This window comes from Sus scrofa, chromosome 18, assembly GCF_054392235.1.
Source record: "Sus scrofa isolate SSC_HxYL_T2T_F1_AM1 chromosome 18, Sscrofa_HxYL_maternal_Yorkshire_Landrace_v2.0, whole genome shotgun sequence".
In the NCBI taxonomy this organism is placed as follows: domain Eukaryota; kingdom Metazoa; phylum Chordata; class Mammalia; order Artiodactyla; family Suidae; genus Sus; species Sus scrofa.
The window spans coordinates 33269977-33282368 of record NC_139400.1 but is presented as its reverse complement, the minus strand read 5'-3'; the positions used below and the strand labels follow the sequence as shown (position 1 = coordinate 33282368).

The 12392-nt window shown below is 43.1% G+C and overlaps 1 protein-coding gene and 1 long non-coding RNA gene across 34 annotated transcripts in view; both read right to left on the bottom strand.

The window, feature by feature from the left end:
• The window catches only part of CADPS2 (calcium dependent secretion activator 2), a 489830-nt gene that overhangs the window by 455708 nt on the left and 21730 nt on the right, over positions 1–12392 (bottom strand). The window lies entirely within an intron of this gene.
• LOC146394971 (uncharacterized) lies at positions 3252–9870 on the bottom strand. Its single transcript, XR_014834400.1, has 2 exons — positions 6237–9870; positions 3252–6164 (listed from the first exon to the last, which is right to left on the bottom strand). It is a non-coding gene; the product is annotated as an uncharacterized LOC146394971 (long non-coding RNA).

Sequence of the window (12392 nt, the reverse complement as noted above, 5' to 3'; positions counted from 1 at the left end):
TGAGGAGAAGAGGAAGCTACATCCATGTCTCACACTGACTGCATCTCAGTGTCTGAACCACACCTTATAACTTAAGAGCTAAGAGCTACTAAAAAGAAGGGTATTTTGCACCCCTTCTTGCCAGAAATATTTCAGATACCATTCTTCCTGGTTCCACTGCCAGAATGGACATTATCTTGCCACCCTCAGTCATGGGTGTTCTATAGGACAAATAGGACAAGTTGAAACAGCTGTCAGTATCCCACGATTTCACTGCTGACTTTGGCTTTGTAAATTAAGGACATAAGCAAAAGAAAAAAGTTAACCTCTTCAGGAAAAAAAAAAAAAAATGCAATGTCCTTGTGAGAATGTCTTTGTCCCAGCCAGAGGCAACCCCACGTGTACATATGACCCTACTGCCACCTCTCAGCATGCTTGCCCCCTAAGCTGGGTCAGAGTTTCCCTCTCTCCCAGGCATCCAGAACCACTCTTTCTAGGCAATCTGCTGGCAGCTAGTGTAGTAACATGTCAAGTCCAAAGCTATTTAAGAGTCATATACATGAAGAAACAGACTATCAGACTACGGTGCCAAAAATGAGACCAGAGATGGGGGAGAGGCCATCCAGTCGCAGACAGAGTCTGGCCATCTTTATAAGTTTCCCATTCCCTAGTCAAGGCCCTCAAGTACTTTGAAACATTTTCACTTGTAATACCACTCCCACACCTTTGTTTCTATGACTCACAGCCGAGAAAAAATCTGGACCATGACATGTTTAGCCCAACTGGATCTGATGAATGCAGTGCTTGGCAGAATCAGATTATGAATGGCCACAAGCCTAGCATAAAATCAGAGGACTGTACCCTAACACACAAATTCTATGAATCTGGGTGTTGCAAGTTAGAAGCAGAAAAGGCTTGGATTGTTAAATGCAGTAGCATTTTGTAAGTGAATAAAGCCAAAGGCTGATATAGAATTGAGTTAGGGAGTTCCCATTGTGGCTCAGTGGGTTAAGGACCCAACATTATCTCTGTGAGGATGCAGGTTCAATCCCTGGCCTCACTTAGTGAGTTAATGATCTGGCATTGCCACAAACTGCAGTGTAGCTCACAGATGAGGCTTGGATCTGGTGGTGGTGTGGTATAGGCCACAGGTGCAGCTCTGATTTGACCCCTAGCCGGGGACCATCCATATGCCACCTGTGCAGCCATAAAATAAAATTGTCCAATGTGTACAGGTAATTTTTTAAAAAGGGAGTTAAATGTGAAAAGAGCTGAAGACATTCTGAAGACATTAGAGAAACATCTCACAGTTACAACTGTTAGCCAGTATTCTAACTTCAAATTTAACATTCATTCCACTATACAACATCTAGCCCATAGTAAATTCTTGCCTGGACTTAGGTCCCCGACATCTCTTGTGTTATAAATCACTCTAAAACTTAAGGGCTTTAAATAAAAATTATTTCTCATAATCCTATGTGGCTCAACTCAGCTGTGACTGGATTATTTGGTAAAATCCCATTCGTCAAGGCTAGTTACACAGCAAGGCCAGAGTGTGCTGCAAAAGCAACTTCCCCAGGGCATGGGCGCTGGCAGTATGATGGGGGAGTGCATGTGCGTGTGTGTAAAGCCTCAATGTACATCTAAGTATAAGTCAATCCACGCCTAAGAACTGAGACACTCTCACACACCCTGTCCTGGCAACACTAGCCTTTTCCTCTTCTAAGGTCACTGCCTCACCACACAAAATTTTTACCCTAGAAGTAAATGCTTGTAAAGTAACAACTTAGCTTATTCCGATTTTAGAATGAACACTAAATCTGCTACATGAAGGACAGTCCTGGGCTTCAAACATCCTCCAGGACATCCACATAGGCTCAAACAGTATGTGATTTCCTGTCTAACACTAAGTTTATATAACCAAAGTGCACGGGTTTATTAACATACAGATATACAACATTGTTTTACTAAAAAATTTATCAATGGCTATTTGCTGGTTTGGAAAATCATGTTGCTGGCCATGGTTCTGAATACATCAATAGCATCTACCTTTATCAGTCTGCAGTGGTGATTGCCAGCAAAGTGATTTTATTCAAACGAGTGCATGCTATTGGGAGTTCCCGTCGTGGCTCTGTGGTTAACGAATCCGACTAGGAACCATGAGGTTGCGGGTTCGGTCCCTGCCCTTGCTCAGTGGGTTAACGATCCGGCGTTGCCGTGAGCTGTGGTGTAGGTTGCAGAGGCGGCTTGGATCCCGTGTTGCTGTGTCCCTGGTGTAGGCCGGCGGCTACAGCTCCGATTCGGCCCCTAGCCTGGGAACCTCCATATGCCGCGGGAGCGGCTTCAAGAAAAAAAAAAAAAAAAAGATAAAGAGCGCACGCTATTGTATATTGAATGCATGGTCAACAAGGACTTACTGTAAACCACAGGGAAGTGTATTAATGTTCTGTGATAACCAATCTGGGCAAAGAATCTGAAAAAGAATTGCTGTGTATATATGTATACCTGAATCACTTTGTAGAGCAGAAATTATTACAATGCTGTCAGTCAACTCTATTTCAATAAAACTTTTAAAAATGATAAGTATGTACTGCTTGCACATATATTCAAAGGAATACTAAGCCATAAAAAACGTCATTCACAGCAACATGGATAGACCTAGAGATCACATGAAGTCAGAAGGAGAAAGACAAACACCATATGCTACCACTTACATGTGGAATCTAAAATATGACACAAATGAACTCATCTATGAAACAAATTCACAGTGAACAGACTTGTGGCTGCCAAGGAGGAGGCTGGGGTTAGCAGATGCCAACTCATATAGAGAATGGGCAAACAAGGTCTTGTTGCATAGCACAGGGAACTATATTCAATATTCTGTGATAGAACAAAGCAATGTTGAAAAAATGGGTAACTGAAGTACTTTGTTGTGCAGTAAGAATTAACCAAGTGTAGATCAACTATACTTCAAATTTTTAAAAAGTAAAATACAAGTGCATGCATTTTAAATGATATCTTCAGGGTAGTTATGCCCAAGTAATTAAATACTGATTTGCATATTACTTTACTAAATTATTTTTACTTAATACTATGGATTGAGCACTACACCAACTTCAATTATATATTTTACCATTATTTAATACAGATATATAATTTATGAATATTTCAGGATAGAAAAGGTGATGTTAGTTTTTTTTCCTTTAAAAAGGACCACTGGTCCCTGATGATCAAAGTAACTTCAGTGTCCTCACTTAGATTTTAAGTGCATGTTTGTTTTTTTTTTTTTTTAAAGTTACGTTTGCATACTAGGCCTCCAACATTATTTTATTTTCCTTGGAGATTTAGGTTTTACTCATTCTCATATTTGAATTTTCTTCTAGTCTCATAGCTCAAGAAGAATTCTTATCATTTTCCTATATCCCATGGCCCCTAAGCCTCCAAACACCACTAACAGCCAAGTGGCCCCCCCCCCAAAAAAAAAAAGAGGCTAAGGAATCAAGACCATCAGCTTACCCACCAGCCCATGCTAACAGGCTCTGCATTAGCACCAAATAACCAAAAGTCATTTCCAAAAATTTTGGTTTTTATAGTTCTTCCTAGATAGGGCTACATGAATCAACAATTAGCAGGAGCTGGGACGTGTGGTCTTAGTTTCATCTCTAGTTTTCCAATATGTCCTTGGCTAAACTCTTAATAACTAAGTTCTTCAGCTATAACCTGGCACACACACACATACACCTTGGTCTGAAATCATGAGACAAGTTGTCTCAGGATAATAAAGTGTTACCTTTTGGAGAGAGTAACAATTAAGAGAGACGAAATTGGTACTTGATAAAGAAGAGTATTTTAAATTGCACAGCAAGCAAAGCATGTGAGATATCCCTAACAAAGAGTTCACTCCCTTGAGGAATTACGCTATCATGCCAGATACGTCTGACAGAGGAAAAGTAATTTCGCCATAAAATTAAGTCATCTGACAAGACAGACTACAGAAGCCTTAACTTAAAATTCCACACAGATCAGAATAAAAGAGCAAGAAAAAAGAAGAGTCAGTTAATGAAGAGAGAGTAAAAAGGGCCTGGGTCTAACAGCAGGTCTGAAGTAGGAATTGAGTCTACATCAAAGGGCAGGTGTCGGGGATGGGGAGTATTCAAAAGTTGAAAGTGAAAACAGAATCCGGGTGGAAGGCAAGCTGGAAGGCATTATGAACTAAGAGGTATGACAAAAAGGCAAACAAGGAGCTCAGGATGAGTACAGCATAGCTGAAAGGAAAGCGGGGTACCCAGCAGAGAGACCGTCACAGGAATCCAGTTTCCAAGCAACTGGGGCACCAAGATGAGAACAGGACTGAACACAAGCCCAACCCAAAGCTGAATGTATGGCCCTCTGTTCCCAGCTCCTTTTACAGAGGCCCCCAACAAGGGACAAACAAGCCCTGCCTGGGGGGCATGGCTGAATCTTCCATTTGGGGTTAAAAGTCACAGACGTAAGCAAACTAATTGAGTAGCAACACGACCCAGACTTATCTTGGATTTCACGCTGATATTAAAATTCATCTTCTAAAAATCAGTGATCAGTTTTTACGGTTTTCAAGTTAGAGCAGCCAGCCCACTTGCCCTTTACTCTAAGAGGGGTACTTCAAATTAGAATCCTCATTTCAACATAACAAGTTCCTGACTGCTAATGAAGACATATCCCGATTTACTTCTAAGGGTTCCTGTGTCATAAAAGCATGCCATAACAAGGCAGATTAATCAACGGCTATGCACAATACCACCAAGAATATTAAAATATCCTTGATATCCAGTATTAATGCACAGGAAATATTTTAGAAGACTGGCTCTTAAATACTAGGTTGGAAAGTAGTAAGTAGAAAACACTTCTTTTTGTCTCTATCTATATGACGTATCCTAGGTTACATAGTTTGTGGCCAGGAACTGGGATATAATGTATTCAAAGGTTTGTCCAAAGTTACACCAAAGACTGGAAATCTGGGAAGCATAATGTGGCTACAAAGGTCAAATATTCAAGTCCAAGAGACAAAGGGGGGAAACTGACATATGGCAGTTTTAAGAGATTAAGCAAAGCTCCGTTGTAAATAAAGATGTGGCCTAAAGAAAGAGCTAAATCAAGAGATTTAACAAAATCATTTCTAAGGCTTGCTTACTGCGGAGTCTATATATATATATGCATGGGTGTGTGTGTATGTTTTTGTAATTTATTATTCCATAAGCTGCTACCAGGCTCAAGAACAAGGTACTTCTGAGAGATCTGAACCTTCAGGGTAAGGCTTTTTACCATTTCCCCACTGATACATCTGATTCAAATAAATACCCTCAATTCTCCCACCACAAATCTCAGGGAGGAGGAAGAGGGGTTATTGTCACCAAAAGCCAGATAATGGCTTAAGCTGATAAATCTCACAAGTTCTTAGATTGGTGGCTGCAGGACATCACTGCAGAATCCGTACCACATCATCCTCCGAGATCACGTGCCAGCTCAGACCTCTCCATCGTTGTGCTACCGTGCACACCGAGCCTCGTTATTATCTTCAGAAAGTCCAGGTTTTGGAGTTCCCGTCATGGCTCAGCAGAAATGAATCTGAGTAGTATCCATGAGGATGCAGGTTCAATCCCTGGCCTCGCTCAGTATCCTCACTGCCATGAGCTGTGGTGCAGGTCACAGGTACAGCTCAGATCCTGCCTTGCTGTGCACCTGTGGTCTAGACCGGCAGCTGTAGCTCTGATTGGATCCCTAGCCTGGGAATCTATATGCCATAGAGTGCAGCCCTAAAAAGACAAAAAATAAAGTCCAGGTTTCCTTGCACGGCACTCAGGAACATCCACAACTTGACCTTTCCGATTTCTAAGTGCACCTTTACCTCCTCCCCAACACCCATTACACTGCAAATTTCATCCGTTTACAAAACCCTCCCAACATACCCGCCACCACTCCTACTCCCACTCCTTTGAACTCCTCCCCTTTCTTCTTCTCTATAAACGAGTTCATATGTCACGATCTTCTTGGTGCCTTTTCTCATCACCCCATTAAAAGCAGCCCCCTAAAGCATGGTGTCCCATACTTATTGTTCGTTTTTCACTTAAGAAGCCTCATTTGTATTTTTAAGTTAGTCTCTCCTTTGGGAGTCAGACATCAGGCCCACTGCAAAATGAATCTAACTGCTGGGTCTGCAAGATGTCACGGTCATCCTCTTCTGAACTTCCACGACAAATGGACCCAGCTAATGTGACTACTGATGACTATGGGGGAAAAAGACCCACCATCTCCCTAATCCAGGATGCCAATCCCCAAGGACCCCATCAGCACATGTCCGTGAGCACCCTGGGCTATACTGTGTAGAATGGAATAATAGGCTGGCTTTTAGACACACAAGTCCCACCAGTGGGATTGTTCGGGTCCACCTCTAATGGCACTCGACAGAACATGGGGTGGCAGACTGTACTGTGACTGCTGACTCCTGGCAAGACCACCAGAATATTTCCTTTAAAGCTGGGCTTTCCCCTCCCCACAAGGGTGGCTATGGGTTTGTAAAAACCAGGGGTGGCCTTTCCTTCTGTATTGTATTTGCGGGATCTAGTAGCAATGCCCCTCTACATACCTGACCCTAGGAACATCCTGGAAGACAGGTGGGTTGAGATGGTAAGGGCTGTGCAGGGTATGTAGGGGAGGGAGAGTATGGCAGGTCACTCAAGATGGCTATCCTCTTGCTCTCTGTATGTCCCCCCACTGCTGGACCAGTGCCTGTATCACTTATACCGTAAGCACGGTGTACTTCCTATATACTTGCCCCAGGCCCCAGCTAGTGACTGTTCGTATCAATGGGGTTGGGAGCAGGGGGATTCTGCTGGTTCTCCTGGTAACTAATGAGGCAACCTGACATCAAGTCCCCCTATAACTGACAATCTCCCCCCCTTCCCCCTGGGAGGGGAGACGACAGCTACATTGTGCCCTCCACCCAGCATATTAGGTAGGTGTCGCTCTAGGACCCTGCTTCAGACTATAAGATCCCCCATCCATTAAACCACTGATGTCCCTGTTGCTGACACCAGTCTTTTTTCAGTCTTGAAGCTGAACAAGCATGAGGCTTGAAGGACTGCAGGAGTGCAGACCAACAAGGAGAAAGGCTTTTAAAAAGAGAAAGTGTTTGAAGAGACAGAGGAGTTCCCGTCGTGCTTAATGAATCTGACTAGGAACTATGAGGTGGCAGGTTTGATCCCTGGCCTCGCTCAGTGGGTTGAGGACCCGGCGTTGCCGTGAGCTGTGGTGTAGGTCACAGACGAGGCTCGGATCCCACGTTGCTGTGGCCCTGGCATGAGTTGGTGGTTACAGGTCCAATTAGACCCCTAGCCTGGGAACCTCCATATGCTGTGGGTGCAGCCCCAGGAAAAAAAAAAAAGAAAGTTGAGTGATGTAGCATCAACACAGTAGTTAAAACATCAAAGGAGAAAAATGGAGCATATACATACTTTAAAAATTCAGGAGTAAGGAAATACGGTGAGTTCTACCTGTTTATCTTCAGGAATTTCACGATTAACTTTCAGGGACATTTATTGTAATGTAAGGTAATAAATGGCAACCATTGCCTCTTACATATTCCATTTAGTCCATATTAAAGTTAAATGCTGAGGATGTTCAAATATAAAGTGATAAAGGTACTATAAAATCTAGTAAGCAAAGTTTATTCATCCCTACTCTAAGGAATAAAAAGATAAAACTGATTTAACAACCTCGTAGAAGAAAAACTGCTTCATATGCCAAAAACATTGTATACTAAATTGCTGCCTAAAGCAAAAGGTATAAATCTCTCAAATACCAAGAAAATTACAGTAAGTATTTTACAAATGTTGAGAATCTTGATGCGTATACTTTGTAAATCTCAAAAGTAAACCAAGTTTTAGTTAGATGCAGAAAGGGTCTAACAGGAAATCTAAATGAGGCGTTTGAAAAGCCACCTCAAGGTTTTAAATGAACTATGTATATTCAGGAACTCAGCATGAGAATTATTATAGAGATAAAGGAATTGTGAAATAAGCTGTGAAATAGACTATGTGAGTAACCCTTCAAATAGGGAACCAAAAATTTAAAGGAAGAGGCAGACCAGTGAGTTACATCTTGGTAAGGAACAGACAAAAAAAATCAAACAGGCTGAACACAGTCAAGAAGGAAGTTCCAGGAAACAAAATATAAAAAATACTAAAGCTGATATAATGGTTAATTTTGTGTGTCAACTTGACCGGATGAAAGAATAGCAGGTGTCTTATTTCTGGGTGTGTCCTGGGAGGGTGTTTTCCAAAGAGCCTGGTACCGCAATCAGAAGATGGGTAAAAGACTGTCCTCACCAATGCTGGGGGCCACGAGCCCAGCCACCGAGGATCCAGAGAGAACAATGAAGGTGGATAAAGAGCACATCTGCTCCGTTTGTGCTGAACTATCCATTCTTTTTCCTGCCCTTGGACATCAGAGATCCTGGACCTTCAGACTTGGACTTACACCATCAGCCTCTCAATTCTGAGACATATTTCCTGCCACACCAGAAAATAAAGGACATCACAGTCATCAATGATTGCAGCCACCTCCAGAGGTGAGCAGGTGAGCCCTGAGGGAACTCAGGAAAGAAAAAGAATACCTGCCACCTAGCAGTCTTCAGACTGCAGCTACTCCTGACAGTCAGCCCTCAGGACATGAAAACAGAGGATTCTGGCCCCAGAGAGCTGAGGTGCCCATCAAAGGAATGATTTCAGCGAGCCCAGACCTTTCCATCTTCCCATACATAGAAAAGCACTCAATTCCTTAACTGGAAATATCTAGTTTTCTGTCAGCAGTAGTCATCTTTTGTTTCTACTACCTGCCCTTTGCTGCAAAACTCCTCTGTATCCCAGCTCCCTCCTCATCTCTCCCTGGAGCAGTTTTCTCCGGGTTCCTTGAGATGCTGCCTCCAGGGCTTAAAACCTCATTTTTCCCAAAACACACATAGCTCTCAACTTTCAGGTTGTGTATAGATTTTTCTCAGGCCTTTGGACTGAATTACATCACCAGCTTTGCCTGGTTCTCCAGCTTTCGTGGGACTCCAGGCCTCAATCAGATGAGCAAGTTCCATGCAATAAATCTCTTGCTTTCACCCCTCACACACACACAGAGAAAGAAACAGTGTGCTACACACATACACACTCCCATACCCAACTGGTTCTACTTCCCTGGGAATCCCAATATAGCTGCTTCCACAGCCAAGTCGACCAACGCTCCCTTCCACTTGCATGACCCTCAAAGTTGGCACCAACTTCCTTCCAGCAGTACGTCAGGCCATGCGTGACCTTGCAGCAGCCCCCACCAAAAGTAGGTCAGTGTAGCCAGTAACCATAACTGGGTGTTTATTAAAATGCAAGTTCCTGTGCCCCATCCCCTATCTGCGGCCCAGGAGTAGGCCCAGGAATGTGCATTTTAAGACTCCTCGGGTGACTAAGGCGTGCTACGGTTTGAAAACCACTGCTCTAAAAAACCACAATCTAAATCTTTATTTTCCATCATTCCTCATATTCATTTCTTCTCCCCTAGTTCACTCACCTCCTACCAGAAGGCGTCTGTCATGAACAACTTTCAAACTGATGGGTCTTTGACTTTCTTCAGTTATGTGTACAGATCCCCATCTTTCCCATTTTGAGACAGCACAGTAACTCAGGTTCCATCACATTCTTTGATATGGGTATTGATTAACCTTTGTGGCTTAAGGGTTCCAGGGAGTCACACCTCCCCAGGCCTTGTTTTATTGTAGGAAATGCGCCCTCCCCAAGACTTTGTTTACTGTAGGAAATGGGAATCTCTAGCCCACTCCTCAACTGGTTTTAAAAAAAAAAAAAAAAAAAAAAAAAAGGAATGAGAGGAGTGGTGACTTAATCTAAGGAAGGAAAAGGACAAACCATAAACACTGGGGACATTTCCAACCCTAAAAGCCCTATTGGACAAGAACTGATGCAGGTAACTGAACAAGGCCAATAGGAGAAAACCACATCTTTCTGGACCCCACGTTGGTGCCCCTCCCCATCTTTAAGGAATAAAAACCCCTCAAGGACAATAGAGGAAGGGGGTTCTTCTCCCCCCTCTCAGCTGTCCTGGGAGCTATTTGCTTTTCTTTACTAAAGACTTTGCTTGCTTGCTGCTTGTGTGTTCACGGAGCTCATTCTTCAATTGCCGTAAACAAGAACCCGGATTCTGGTACCATCTTTCCAGTATCAATATTGGGTTTACTGTTCCTACATCACTCCACTGTTCTGTTGAATAGTCAACACACACTAAGCCTTTGCTATTAATCTACTTAAGTCAGATTTTTTTCTTCATGTTATCATTAACATACAGAAAAACAGATTATCAAAGTCTGTCTTCAGCTAACACTGCTAAAAATTAGAAAAGTTACTATTCAAACCCAAAGGGCCTTATCAGTTATTGCCCTTAATTGTTTACTTAAACTTTAACCTCCTTGAAGCAAATTTTGCTTCCCAATACAGCAAGGAAGCAAGTAAAGGTATTGCTGGCATAGAGCAGGAATGGCTGCCCTGAGTGGTCAAGGCATCAAAGCCCTGGTTAACGTCTGTGACTAAGAGGTGCCTAGATGACAGAAGCATTAGGCGGAACAGAAGGTAACCACTGCTGTAGAGCATCTATAAAGTAATTTGCCAGGATGGGAAGGTTTGAACCTTCAGTCTAATGCAATGATCTCATCAGCACATTCAGTATTTGCCTATAGCTCACGTCTTGTTTTTTAAACATCCGCAATAAAAGTGATGCCTTTAACTCCCCAGCTCAGCAACCAGCACGATGAAGGTGTCCCCGCTGAGGAGCCCACAGATGCCAGAATAGAGAGGACAAAGGAACTGGAATCTCAATTTACATGGAAAGAGGGAAAAACTCTCCCCTCCAAATGGCAAACACCTGTAGTGGCAACCACCCATCTACTGGCTACCATGCCAGATGGATGCTGTATTCTCCCCAGAAGAGTGGCCAGGACTCACCAAGGCTCAAGACCAGATGCAGGAAGTAGCAGAGCTGAGAGTCCAACAGACTCTAGTGCTGCTATTGCCCTTGGCTCCCCCATCGTGCTTTGTTTCACTGAAGTCACTGTGAGTTTATGTACTTCCAAGTTAGTGTGCCATATTGATACTTTGCATCCGTGCATAAAATACAAGGCTCTGACTTCCCTCAAGAGTTTCCAGACACCAAAGCAACCCCTGCAGCTTCAAGCAACTCACGCTACATAAACTCAGAAGCAGTGGATGGTGGGGAAGAGAAACCCCATCCAGGAAACCTGGAGATTTATACACAAGTTATTGAAGGGGACAGTGTCACCCCAAAATATGTTTTGGCAGAAGAATTCTTAAACAGATTTTTTTAAGCAGCAGCAGACATAATAGAGTCTCTGAAAACCAAGTACAAGTTACCCTTCTGAAAGACACATTTATAAGGGAAATTTCCATTTTCAAAGGCATCTCCCGCCCTGATCCAGGAAAAGGGGACTAAGCTTCTAGAATTTCTTATCAAGGAATAAGGCAACTGACTTAAATCCACGTTACCACCATCCCCTTGTTTACTGTGATTTACATGAAACCTCCCCTAACTGGCTTCTCTCCCCCTGGACATCTTGTCTTTAACTGGAAATGATTAAGATGGCAGCTTGGGGAGTTCCAGTTGTGGCGCAGTGGAAACGAATCAGACTATGAACCATGAGGGTTTCGAGTTCAATCCCTGGCCTCACTCAGCAGATTAAGGATCCGGCATTGCCCTGAGCTGTGGTGTAGGTCGCAGAGGCGGCTTGGACCCTGAGTTGCTGTGGCGTAGGCTGGCAGCCATAGCTCCGATTTGACCCCTAGGCCTGGGAACCTCTATATGCCGCAGCTGCAGCCCTAAAGACACAAAAAGATGGCAGCTTGGGCCATTTCACGGAATTTACTCAGTTTTCCCTGGTCTCTGCCATGTACACAAGAAGTATACATGGTTTTAAACTTGTCTTTTATTGCATGGACTGCCTCAGCCAAGAACCTAGAAGGAAAATTTTTTCCTTCTGTACACTATCTTTCAGAAGATTTCACAAGGGGGAAAAAAAAAAACCAAACTCTGCAGTATCTTGTACAGCTTTTCATGTTCTATTAAGAGTTTCAATGCAAGAGCGTGGAATCTGCTTCCCAAAGTCCCAGGCAGGTTAACGAATAATTAAACCTTCAGCCTTCTGCATCTACAGCTTGCATCTGAAGGCTAAGAAAGGAATTTGGTCTAAACATGGTCTCCTTACTAAGCTCTCTGGAAACAACGCAGAAATTCACATTTCTGTCCGTGATTAATAACTGCGTTAGTGACCCACTACTTTTCATAAGCACAAATCTGAGGTCCATTTATCCAAATTT